This window comes from Panthera pardus, unplaced genomic scaffold (assembly GCF_024362965.1).
Source record: "Panthera pardus isolate Hobbes unplaced genomic scaffold, ASM2436296v1 HiC_scaffold_7, whole genome shotgun sequence".
Taxonomy (NCBI): domain Eukaryota; kingdom Metazoa; phylum Chordata; class Mammalia; order Carnivora; family Felidae; genus Panthera; species Panthera pardus.
In genome coordinates, this window is record NW_026527002.1 from 57,512,474 (window position 1) to 57,525,059 (window position 12,586).

General features: G+C 33.5%; 1 protein-coding gene across 6 annotated transcripts in view; it reads right to left on the reverse strand.

Annotated features, from left to right (window-relative positions):
- Positions 1–12,586, reverse strand: part of CSMD3 (CUB and Sushi multiple domains 3) — a 1,247,213-nt gene that overhangs the window by 1,198,403 nt on the left and 36,224 nt on the right. The window lies entirely within an intron of this gene.

The following is a 12,586-nucleotide window of genomic DNA, read 5'->3' on the forward strand; positions in this document are numbered from 1 at the left end:
TTCAGTGACAGAATTTAAATTTAAGGTAGAATGCCAAAGATAGGGAAGAAATTTGAAGTAGGACAAAGGTACTAAAGTGGTTTTATTCCAGATATCTGTTTCTAAACAAACAAATTTCTAGGGGTGAAATTGTAGAGTGATAATTGCAGATGTGGAGACCGTGACAATATTTTTGGTGGCATATGAAGTTGACACTTAGTAGTCACTCAATACATGTTTGTTAATCAAATAATAAGAATAAAAATATTTGGGGAGGGTGCATGGGTGGTTCAGTAGGTTAAGTGTCCGACTCTTGATCTCAGCTCAGGTCTTGATCTCAGACTTGTGATTTCAAGCCCGGTGTTGGGCTCTTTGCTGGGTATGAAACCTACTTAAAAACAGTAAGTAAGAAAGTAAGTAAGTAAATAAATAAATAAGTAAATAAATAAAAACATTTTAATAAGTTAGGCAATAATATTAAATAAGAGAAGAATGATTGGAAAAATTCTAAATTATATTGTTCTTTATCGTTAATTATTTTGCCATTTTCACAATCATTTAAACTGGCACTCCCTGTCATCTTCAACCCCTCCCCTCTATATCTGTGTCAGTGTTTATTTTTAATTCCACTCTGATAATTTCTCTGTATATTTTTGATGCCTATGCATGCTTTATCCTCAGTTGAAGACTTTATGCATCTCACTTAAACAAATGTCAAGTTGTTTGATTTCCTTATCTGCCATTATCATTGCGCCTTCAGTGCACTATTCTTACTAACACCATTATCTTCTTAACCAATGCAGCTTCTTAACCAAATCAGTACAGATCCTTCTTCAAAGAAAAAAAAAATGTAATTTTCCTTCTTCCATGATAATAAAATTAAAGATAACATGTTGGCACTCTAAACCTGCCATTTTCTGGCTACAACTTGCTTACCTTTCCAATCATACTAGCATGTTCCCTGGGTTACACATGCACTGCACATTCCCAGTAATAGGTGAATTTCTGCATTTCCTAAGTCTTGAATGCCCTTTTTCCTGTCTCCTTCTCTAAGATACCATTAACCTTCAGCATTATTCTCAAATAATATTTCTTCTAGGATATTTTCCCCAATTTCCATTGAGAAAGTCACTCCTCACCCCTAGATTCTTGAATTACACTGTTTCAGTGACATGCCTTCCTCCTTCATTCACTGTGAGCTGTAGCCACAGAGTATGACTCATCTTGTAATGCCCACAGATTATAGTATATTATAGATCCTTAATTTATTAAATTGCCACCTGAAAACCCAAGGCCCTCCAAAATTGCCTCGAGTTGAAAGTCATTTACTGAACCTAAATGCATCCTTCAGCTTTGTAAAATGTAAATGATGAAAGGAACCAGATTTAGTAAAGGCAAAATTTGAAAACCGTATCGGGATCCATTAGTCTTTCTGTATTCTAAACCCAATATTAGTATTTTACTTTTGTATTATAGTCATAAAATGATGGCATATAGTTCTTCTTCAACTATTTTCCTCCTTGTTACAAGCGTTATATAATTGGATGCACCATGCTACTTGCTCAAAAAACCCAAGTATACCAATCTAGTACACTCCTTAAATTTGCTTAAATGCAAAACTTAGGGTAAAATTATAACATATCCAATAATAAATATATACAATAACCTTAATATAGACTAAAGTGTAAGGGGAATTTTGCTGACATGCTACAACTGCTAAAAATAACCAGTGTTCTCTTATAATTTATAATCATAAGTAATTTAATGCTAAAAAAATTCGAAGGTCATACATTTATAAATTTAGCTGAAGTAATCATTTTGTTTTTCATAGCCTGACCAAAATTTTATTCTTTACAGTATTTTCCTTTCAGATAGCAAAATGTTTTCATAGTTTTGATTTCATTAGGCAATGCCTTCTTTTTTTACATTTTTCTAACATCTACAAAAAAGTTTTACTTATAGGCAAAGTGACCTCTTTATTTTATTATCTCTGTTCAGCAGATTCATTAACTTCACAATTAAATGAATAGAATTTAATTTTCAAAAATTTTGCCCAAGTAAATTCATGAAAATAGATTTTACATATTTTATATTAATTTAATTAAAAGCTATCCCTTTATATGAAGTTACCTATTACAGAGTATAGATAGCACTTAAAAGAATAGGAACAGTATTCAGTTTTATTGACAGTAATTACTAAATCATTTGCATCCTTTCCCACTTAATATGGTAATCTATTATTTTAAGTAAAGTAAAAGACTAAGGCATGGGGAGCTATTTTTTGAAAATATAAATATTTAAAAATATTTATCAAACTTAGGTTAATAACATTTTTTTTTTAAGTTTTAAATGTTTAATTTTGAGAGAGAGACAGAGAGACTGAGTGGGAGTAGGGTAGGGGGCAGACAGGGAGACACAGTATCCGAGACAGGCTCTAGGCTGTGAGCTGTCAGCACAGAGCCCAAACTGGGGCTTGAACTCACGAGCCAGAAGATCATGACCTGAGCTGAAGTCAGACACTTAACCAACTCAGCCACCCCAGTGTCCCCCATAATGTGGTTTTTAACTTTATCACATTCAACATTAAAACATGAGAACATTGAGAACATGAAAACCTATTTGAAAAAAATAAAGATAGCGATTAAAAATTGGGGAAAAAAAACTTTCCATTTTCACCAATATACAAAGAAATGCAAACTAAACAAGATACTATGATTAGTTCTTCAAATTAGCATAGCTTTAATACTAATGTTAATGAAATTATAGAAAAATGTTCTTCATACTCTGCTGTTAGGAAATGAATATCAAGAGCCTTAAAACTTACCATTTCATCAAGAAAGGAAAATCTGCAGGAACAATGACAAAACAAGTAATAAGATAGCACTAAACACGTATCTACCAATAATCACTCTGAATGTAAATGGGCTATTGTTCCAATCAAAATACATAGGGTGTCAGAATGGATTAAAAAAAAAATAAGTCCCATCTATATGCTGCCTACAAGAAACTCATTTTAGACCTAAAAATACCTGTAGATTGAAAGTGAGGGGATGGAGAAACATTTTTCATGCAAACAGATGTCAAAAGAAAGCTGGAACAACAATACTTACATCAAACACACTAGACTTTAAAACAAAGACTATAATAAGAGATGTGAAGGGCACCATGCCATAATAAGGGGACAGTACAACAAGAAGATCTAACAACTGTAAATATTTACACACCCAACATGAAAGCACCCGGATATATAAAACAATTAATAATAAACATAAAGGATAAAGGATTACTATCAATAAACATAATTGAAATAATGCAATAATAGTACAGGGCTTTAATGTCCCACTTACAGCAATGGATAGATCATCTAAACAGAAAACCAACAAGGAAACAATGACTTTGAATGGCAAACTGCACCTGATGCACTTAACAGATATATTCAGAACATTTCATCCTAAAGCAACAAAATTCACATTCTTGTCAAGTGCACATGGGACATGCTCCAAAATAGATCACATGATAGGTCACAAATCAGGCCTCAACAGGTACAAAATGATTGAGATCATACCCTGCATATCTTCTGACCAGAACACTATAAAACTTGAAGTCAACCACAAGAAAAAATTTGGAAAGACCACAAATACATGGAAGTGAAACAACTAGCTACTAAACAATGAATTGGTCAACCAGGAAATAAGAAAAGAAATAAAAAAAAATCCATAGGAACAAATTAAAATGAAAACACAACAGTACAAAACCTTTGGGATGCCACAAAAGCAATCCTAAGAGGGAAGTAGGTAGCAATACAGGCCTACATCAATAAGCAAAAACAATCTCAAACAACCTAATCTGACACCTAAAGGAGCTAGAAAAAGGACAACAAACAAATCCCAAAGCCAACAGAAGGAAGGAAATAATAAAAATTAGAGTACGAATAGATGATAGAGAAAAAAATACAATACAACATATCAATGAAACAAGGTGCTGGCTCTTTGAAAAAATAATAAAAGTGGTAAAACCTTAGCCATATTTATCAAAAAGAAAAGAGAAAGGACCAAAATAAATAAAATCACAAATTAAACATGAGAAATAACAACCATACCATGGAAATACAAATAATTATAAGAGAATATTATGAAAAACTATATGCCAACCTGGAAGAAACAGATAAATTCCTAGAAACATATAAATTAACAAAACTCAAACAGGAAGAAATAGAAAACTTGAACAGACCAATAACCAGCAAAGAAAATGAATCAATAATCAAAGAATTCCCAACAAACAAAAGTCCAGGGCCAGATGGCTTCATAGGTGAATTCTATCAAACATTTAAAGAAGAGTTAATAGCTGTTCTCTTCATAATATTCAAAAGATTGGAAATGGAAGGAAAACTTCCAAATTCATTTTATGAGGCCAGCATTACCCTGATACCAAAACCAGATAAAGACTTCACTATAGAAGAAAACTAGTTGGGATACCTGGATACTCAGTTAAGTGTCCAACTCTTGATTTCAGCTCAGGATATGATCTCAGGAGCCCTGCACTGGGCTCTGTGCTAACAGTGCTGAGTCTGCTTCAGAATCTCTGTCTCCTTCTCTCTGCCCCTTCCCAGTCCACATGCACAAGTGCATGCACGCACGCAGCTCTTCTCTCTCTCTCTCTCTCTCTCTCTCTCTCTCTCTCTCTCTCAAAATCAATAAATAGACATTTATTTTAATTTTTTAAATGTTTATTTTTGAGAGAGAGAGAGACAGCGCATGAGTGGGGGTGAGGCAGAGAGAAAGGGAGACACAGAATATGAGGCAGGCTCCAGGCTCTGAGCTGTCAGGCATCCAGGTGCCCCTCATAAATACACATTTTAAAAAACAGAACTACAGGCCAATATACTGGATGAACATGGATGCAAAAATTCTCAATAAAATACTACCATCAAACTGAATCCAACAGTACATTAAAAGAATCACTCACCATGATCAAGTGGGATTTATTCCCAAGATGCAAGGGTGGTTCAGTAATCGTTAATCAATCAACATGCTACACCACATTTATATAAGAAAGGATAAGAATCATATGATTCTTTTAATAGAAATAGAAAAATAATTTAACAAAGTAAAACATCCATTCATAATAAAAACCCTCAACAAATTAGACTTAGAAAAAACATACCTCAACATCATAAAGGCCATATACAAAAAAACCTCACAGCTAATATCAACCTCAGTGGGGAAAAACTGAGAGCTTTTCCTCTTTGTTCAGAAACAAGACAAGAATGTCCACTCTCACCACTATCATTTAACAGTACTGGAAGTGCTAGCCTCAGCAATCAGACAACAACAAAAAAAATAAATGGCATCCATATTGATAACAGAGGAGCCAAACTTTCATTATTTGCAGATGACATGATACACTCTATGTAAAAACAGAAAGACCCCAGCAAAAACATGCTAGAACTGATACATGAATTCAGTAAAGTAGGACATGAAATCAACATACAGAAATATTTTGCATTTCTATACATCATTAGTTATGCAGCAGAAAGAGAAATTAAATAATCAATCTCATTTACAATTGCACCAAAAGCAATAAGATAGCTAGGGATAAATCTAACCAAAGAGGTGAAAGATCTACACTCTGAAAATTATTTAAAAAAAAAAAAAACTAATAAAAGAAGTTGGAGAGAACACAAACAAGTTGAAAGACATTCCATACTCATGGATTGGAAGAACAAACATTGTTAAAATGTCTATACTACCCAAAGCAATATACACATTTAATGCAATCCCTATCAAAAACCACCATCATGTTGAGCTAGGACAAACAATCCTAAAATTTTTATGGAACCACAGTAGACCCTGAATAGCCAAAGCAACCTTGAAAAAGAAAAGAAAAGCTGGAGGCATCACAATTCTGGATTTCGAGTTATATTACAAAGCTATGGTGATCAAGACAGTATGGTACTGGAACAAAAACAGACACATAGATCAATGAAATATAATAGAGAACCCAGAAATGGACCCACAACTATATAAATGATTGTCTATATATCTTTGACGAAGCAGGAAAGAATATCCAATCAGAAAAAGGCAGTTTTTTCAACAAATGGTGTTGGGAAAACCGGACAGCTACATTCAAAAGAATGAAACTGAACCACTTTCTTACACCATAAACAAAAATAAATTCAAAATGGATTAAAGAACTAAAGGTGAGACCTGAAACCATAAAAATCCCAGAGGAGAGCACAGGCAGTAATTTCTCTGATATTGGTCATAGCTGTTTCCTTCTGGATATGTTTCCTGAGGCAAGGGAAACAAAAGCAAATATGAACTATTGGGACTTCATCAAAATCAAAACTTCTGCACACTAAAGGAAACAATCAACAAAAATAAAAGGCAGCCTTGCATGGGAGAAGATATTTGCAAATGACACATCTGGTGAAGGGTTAGTATCCAAAATATACACTTTATAGAATTCAACACCCCCCAAAATAATCCAGTTAAAAAATGGGCAGAAGACATAAATAGACATTTTTCCAAAAAAGACATACAGGTAGCCAACAGACACATGAAAAGCTGAAAATCACTCATCATTATGGAAATACAATCATAACTACAATGAGCTATCACCTCACAGCTGTCAGAATGGCTAAAATCAACAACACAAGAAGCAACAGTGTTGGTGAGGATGTAGAAAAGGGGGAACCCTCTTGCATTATTGGTAGGAAAGAAAATTGGTGCAGCCATTCCAGAAAATAGTTTAGATATTCCTCACAAAGTTAGAAATAGCACTACCCTACAATCCAGCAATTGCACTACTAGGTGTTTACCCAAAAAATACAATAATAACTGTAAGAAATACATGCACCTTGATGTTTATAGCAGCATTATTTATAATAGCCAAGCTATGGAAGCAGCCCAAATTTTCATTGACTGATAAATAAAGAAGTTGTGGTAATGTATATAAATGATAGAATATTATCCATATATATGATAGAATATTATATATATATATATGATAGAATATTAGCCATAAAAAAGAATGAAGTATTGCCATTTGCAAAGATACGGATAGAGCAATAGAGTATATTGCTATACAAAATAAGTCAGAGAAAGGCAAGTACCAGAGGATTTCATTCATATGTGGAATTTAAAAAACAAAACAAAGGAACATAGGGAAAAGAAGAGAGAGAGAGAGAGGCAAACCAAAAAACAGACTCTTAACTATAGAGAACAAACTGATGGTTATCAGAGGGGAGGTGGATAGGTGGATAGGTGAAATAGGTGATGGGGATTAAGAAGGGCACTTGTTGTGGTGAGCACTGAGGGATGTATAGAAGTGTTGAATCACTATATTGTACACCTGAAATTAATATTACACTGTATGTTAACTGATTGGAATTTAGATCAAAATTTAAAAAAAACTGGACATTTCATGTGTCTCAGTCATTTCTCATTGAGAATTGTTTCCATGTAAATAATCAGAAATGTGGCTAAAGAGTTTGTTAAAATTGTTCTTTGAAATAGTATTATAATAGCACAAAGAACAACCTAAATATTCACAATAGAAGATTGTATTAGTTGAGATGCAGAAACAGATACAGAAATAAACAGATATAGAAATGTTACAGGCCAAATAGTGGGGTTGTCAATGGACATTCATCCGCAATGAAAACTGCTTGGGTTATGTTGTCAATGAAAAGATAATGACTACAAAACTACATAGAGTATGATACCTATGTTGTAGAAGAATATGCATGTGCATGCATGGACTGTGAAGAAATGATTAGAAAGAAATAATAGTTGAAGTTCCTAATACTCATTCCATATATTTACTGTATTTATCTCTAAAATACGGGATTATATGTGTTTCTTCTTTTCACTTACATAAAATTTATCTAGTCTCCAAAATTAGTAATGTTTTATTGTAAGACAAGTATGTTTGCATCTATATTGTGTATGTGTGTGCATGCATTTTCCCTTATTGGAATGTTCTTTGTAAGCACTCTTCATTTATTTATTTTTCTTTTTTATTTCTGTCATCATATTTACTTTTGTTTTTATTATTTTCATAATGAAATATAAATAACATACAATATTACGTGAGTTTCTGGTGTACAACATATTGATTTGACAATTCTACATTTCATTTGGATAACAACTGACCATCTTCTATGTTTAAGCTCAAATGTCCCTGTCTGAGATTTGCCTTGCCATGTTACTTTGATTCGCCATGTTACTTTGATTCTCATAGATATTATTTTTACCTTGTCATTTTTCTGTCATATTCTTATCCTACATAACAGTTATTGACATTTTAGCAGCATATTTAAACACTTACTTGGCCTTATCTCTTTAATATCTGACTGCCCCATTAGAACACGGATCTCCTCTATTGTGATACCAATTGTCTGAGATTTAGTAAAGGCTCAAACAATGTTTGCAGAATGAAAGACTTCTGAATGTACATCATCTTACACAGTTTTCTACTGGTTACATTTACTGATCCCTTAAGAAGTTTTGTTCTTAAGCTCATTAGTTCAAAACTCAGTGAACCACTTCTTTTAGGTGAAGTATTCTTCCACATGAAATATTCTTTTAGTAGTCAAAGTTATCTCCTTAGTAGAACTAAAATTTGTGGAAATTTACAGTTGTGAGCACACTGATAAATAATTCAGTCAACACTTCTCAATTTGAAAAGTAAAATGTTAATATTAAATTCTTGTCTTTTTTTCTTTCACTTACATTTTAACATTTACTTGACACCTTGAAAGATTAATGAAGCTCCACTACTAACACATCAACGGGCAAATAAAGACTTCATTTTCCCTAATACGGGTGACATATAGTAATTAATGTTGGTTGAGGAATGGCTTATATTTTCTTGCTTTTCAAATATCAATTTGAATATTTTTCCATAATGTTGCAATAGTGAACTTGCACAATATATTTCAGAAATGCTACAAGTTGAATAGTTAGAATTTAATTTTGAATGCAAATGCATAAAAGTTACACAATATACACAATACATTTTCTTTAAAAGTTAATTTGTGAAAATGTCACCAGCTTGAGTTACTGTAAAATGACTGAGAAAAGAACATTGATACAATGAAGGATTTAAGGAGCTCAAATTTCAAAGAAGTGATTAATGGTCTACTTAAAATAAACTGCAACATGGCAGTTAAAATAGAAAGATATGACATTTTCAGTGACTGATGTGTACTTAAAGGCAATGCACAAAAGATAAGTTGCTAAAAATCAAGGGAGATATGCAAGATAAGGCATTAAAATCTTTGACTCATAAAGTCGGATTTTCAATCTATATAACCCTGAGAAAATTGGAAAAGAGCATCTAAAGAGTGGTGTGAAGAAAAATAAGTGTATTATTTAACGTAACATTTAATCTCTATTAAGCTAAAAAATAAAGGCCATTTCCTGTGTGTTTACAAAATGTAAAATGGCAGATGAATTGAATTACTGAAGATTGATTACATTAATGGCTCTAGTTCTTAACCCCTCCTTGTATCTGTGTCCTTTGCTTTGTGACTTTACAGCTCCTCTTACTAAAGGGACTAGGTTTATTTCCTTGACACTTTGTTCTGAATTTGGCAACATGAATTGCTTTGGCCAATGGTGTGTTAACAGATGTGGTGTATGTAGAGCCTTAACAAACCATTTGTATATTTTGACTTCGACTCTTGTGACTTAACCATCACTATGAATACGTGCCCAGGTTTGCTTTGCTGGTAGTTAGAATAGATAGACCAGAACCAAGTCACCCCCCTTGTATCAGCCATGGTCAACCTAGTTCCACTGACGGAAAACAAATACCTGATTGTGTGAATAAGTCCCACTAAGGCCAGTAGAAAATTCCAAGTAACCCTCAGACTTTTGAGCTAAATCAGTGCTTTTGTGTTCAGCCATTGGCACTTGGTTTGTTGCACATCATTTTGAACAATAGCTACTATTACATGTGGACATGGTCATTACTAAATTTCAGACTGTTTGTCTGAATAGGTCAAAAATATAAATTAGGAGTTTCCTTACTAGGGACACTGCAGCCATAATTCTCTAAATGTAATCTTTGTGGAATCTAGTTAATAAAGATGCTTCATCAGCTACTTACTCTACGTAGAAAACTGTGTCATTAATATGGGTATAGTGACTAAAAATCCTGAATATTCTAGGACTGATCAGATATATGTTTGAACAATAAAGCCATGGTAGCCATGGGACATTTAAAATATTCAAACTAGGATAGTGGTCAAGTGGCAAAAACTCTACATGGAAAGGAAAAACATATTCAAAGAAAAACCTAACTAGAGAGCTGTTAAAATTCCTGCTAAACCCTTCTGAAGGTTCCATGTTCAAGTTTAGTTACAATTGATCAAAAAGGCTTATAACTGAAGAAGGAGGAGGAGGAGGAGGAGGAGGAGGAGGAGGAGGAGGAGGAGATAAAAAGAGAAGGAAAGGGAGAGGAGGAGTAAGGAAAAGAAAAAGAGGGTAAAGAAGTCACTATCAGCAAGAGGACAATTATTGAGATAAAAGCAAAGTTTTCAGCACTATTGGCAGAGCTTGTTTTCTCTAAGGAAAATTTTGAGGAAAGAAAATGCCTAGGAACCATTCCCTAAAAGAGATACTCAACATATGTTTCATAGAAAAATAATTGAGCAAGACACAATGGAAGTTACCAAGGGCAGAGTGATCCACCCTACTAGAGGAATAATGTTAGGAACAATTTGTAGAAAAATGATACGTATCAGTGCCAAAAACTTCAATAGATAGCTACACACACACACACACACACACACACACACACACACACACACACACACACCCAAAGCAAGTACAACCAAAATAAACAAACAAGGACATAAATAGATGATTAGAAAGAAACATAAGGATAAGAAATAAGAATGGAGAGAAGCCTAGGTCTCATTCTCGTACAAGCAATCCACTAAAAGTAATTGACCTAGAAATCTTGTCAGCTTTTACAACATGGCCCAAAACAAAACAACAACAACAACAACAACAACAAACACAATTTTTTTCACAAAAGGAAATTTAAAAAATTGTTTTTATTTATTTATTTATTTATTTATTTATTTATTTATTTATTTATTTATTTATTTTGAGAAGGAAACAGAGCGTGAGCAGGGAGGGGCAGAGAGAGAGAGAGGGAGACACAGAATGTGAAGTAGGCTCCAGGATCTGAGCTGTCAGCAAAGAGCCTGATGCAAGGCTCTAACTCAGGAACCATGAGATCATGGCATGAGCTGAAGTCAGATACTTAACCGACTGAGCCACCCAGGCGCCCCAGGAAAATTTTTTACAATTTATTTTATATCTCATTTGGTGAAACATTTGCACTACTACCTTCTGATTTAATCCTCTTCGAAACCATTATCATATTCCTCCAAAAACAGAGAGATTGGCTCTCAGGAAAGTTAGAAAATTGGCCTCAAAGTACACAACAGAGAAAACATTTGCACCCATTTCAACCTCCAGTAGGAGCAGTGAAATGGTTGGTACACGAATCATAGTTTGAGATAAATAATATCTCATGGGGGAGAAATAGAAGCACTATAGTACACGGGCTAGAAGCAAGATTTTTGATGTCGGAAGCTAGTTTGAAAATTGTTTTGCACTGATAGTACTTAGAAAAATTAAGTTCTTTAATTGCCAATTTTGTTAAGTACTTTACTTAAAAGTTAAGCAAAAATGATAATAGACTCTATTTCATAAGGGCATTAGCACAGACATATTGTTGGGATTCAAGGCCAGCTCTTACTTGTGGTTGTGGTGGCTGTTATGAAATAGAGAACTTGAGTGCTTAGTAATAGGAAGGAAAGAACCCATGCTTTGGAACTTGATTTGCAAACAGGCTCCAACATGAACTGTCTAGGACTCTTAGAATATGAGGTAACATCTCTACTTTTTGTTGCTGTTTTCTTCAGATAGTTCTAATATTTTCAAAATTTGAGGGGGAGGTTGTGCTTGAGGGAAAAAAAAAATGAATTAAAGCTACTAGTCCAGTGCTTGAAACATAGGATGTATCAGGAATGGTAGCCATTAGTACCAGTTCAATTATTTAGGTTTATTAATAGTTAACATGTATTAAATTACTTAAGTAATATTTAAAAGTAGTTGTATAATTTTTGGCAAACAAAGAAGAAAAAATGTTGCTTGAGTGTTCTCTATTCATTGCTCAGAGTTACAAGCGTATGTCCCTAAGATTCTACAGAGATGGCTTATTAAATTTTAAACTGTAAGAAACTCAAAGAAAACTTATTTAAAATCTATTTTATAGTTGAATAAAGGTTCATTATTTTGCAAAGTCATTTAAATAACAATGACATGGCATAGGTAAGAATTGGGTTTTATGGTATTTGTTTCAGTGGAAAGAAGTCAGTTCCAGAAGGCATCATCCAAGAAGCTGAAATATGAGATACAACCCCAAAACTTGATAAACATGAGTGGGTAAACAAGAAGGGAAGAATTACAGGGTGAGTTAAGTAAACAAAGAAAAGTGCACAGCTAACTTTAGAAAGTGAATTGCTCACTATCTCTGAAAGGGACTTTCCATATAGAGCACTAGCCAGGATTGGTGAAAATAT